The sequence below is a fragment of the Macrotis lagotis genome, chromosome 1 (genome assembly GCF_037893015.1).
Source record: "Macrotis lagotis isolate mMagLag1 chromosome 1, bilby.v1.9.chrom.fasta, whole genome shotgun sequence".
Taxonomy (NCBI): domain Eukaryota; kingdom Metazoa; phylum Chordata; class Mammalia; order Peramelemorphia; family Peramelidae; genus Macrotis; species Macrotis lagotis.
This window is the reverse complement of record NC_133658.1, coordinates 933419589-933421210: the sequence shown is the minus strand read 5'-3', so window position 1 is coordinate 933421210 and position 1622 is coordinate 933419589.

The following is a 1622-nucleotide window of genomic DNA, read 5'->3' as shown; positions in this document are numbered from 1 at the left end:
GAAAACTGTCCTAATAATAGATCAAGAAGACAAAATTGTCCTTTAAGGAATACACAGAACACATCCCAAAAGAGAGAAAAACTACTCAGGATAAAAACTCCAAGGACTATCATAGCCAAATTCCAGAATTCTCAAATAAAGGAGAAAATATTGTACACAATGAAGAAGAAGAAGAAGCAATTTAAATACTAAGGAAGCACAATAAGAATTACACAGGACTTAACAGCTTCAACATTAAAGGATTTGAGGACCTGAAATATGATATTTTGGAGGGTAAAGAACCTTGGATCCTAATGATTATATATTATGACAACACGGGATTTATACCAGGAATTCAGAGTTGGTTCATATTAAAAAAAAAACCTATCAACATAATTGACCATAGCAATTAAAAAACCAACTGAAATCATATGATTATCTCAATAGTTAGTGAAAAGCTTCTGACAAAATATAGCACATATTCCTATTAGCAACATTATAGAGCATAGGAATAAAGGGGATATTCCTTAAAATAATAAGGATTATCTATCTAAAACCATTAATAAGCATTATCCCTAATGGGGATAAATTACAAACCTTTTTAATAAGGGCAGGGGTGAATCTAGGATGTGCATTATCAATGCTATTATATAGTATTGGAATAAATTGTTCTTTAAACGTTTGGTAGAATTAATTCATGAATGCATCTGACCCTGGGGATTTTTTTCCAAGGGAATTTTTTAAAGGCTTGTTCAAATATTGGGTTACTAGATTGTCAATTAACTGGAAAATTGAGTAGAACTGTCATCTATAGCAATAAGACAAGCAAAATTGAGAAAATTGAGTAAAAATGTCATCTATAGCAATGAGAACAAGAAATTGAAATAATTAGAAGTATTGAGGAAACAAACCATCATTTTTTTCAGATGATAAGATGGTATATTTAGAGAACCCTAGAAAATCAATAACATTACTTGAAATAACAACTTCAGCAAAGTTCCAGGATATAAGATAAACCTACATAAAATATCAGAATTTCTTTAAAAGACCAACAGAGCCTAGGAGTCATAAATAGAATGAGAAATTCCATTCAAAATGAATTAGACAATAGAAAATACTTGAAAATCCCAGACAAAACCAAGAACTATATAAGTACTATTACAAAATACTTTTCAAACAAATTGTCAGAGCTAAAAAGAAAGGGGGTAAACAGCATTTGCTCAAGGGTAGGCCAACTAATGCAATAAAAATGACAATTATGTTTAAATTAATTTTTACTTATTCAGTGCCATATCAGTCAAACTATCAAAAAAATTTTTTGAAAGAGCTAGAAAAAATAACAACAAAATTCCTTTGGAAGATTAAAATGATAATAATAATAAGGGAATTAATGAAAATTAAATTTAAAATAGAAGGGGAATCAATAGAACAGATTAGGTACATGAGACACAGTAATAAAGGACCAGAGTAAATGTTTGATGAACTCAAAGACTCCAGACTTTGGAATAAAAACTCACTATTTGACAAAAACTACTTGGAAAATTGGAGAAAAATAAGACACAAATTAGTTACAGACATACATCTTACACCATATACCAAGATATTAAAATGGGTGCATGATTTAGATGTAAATTAGAAGAACA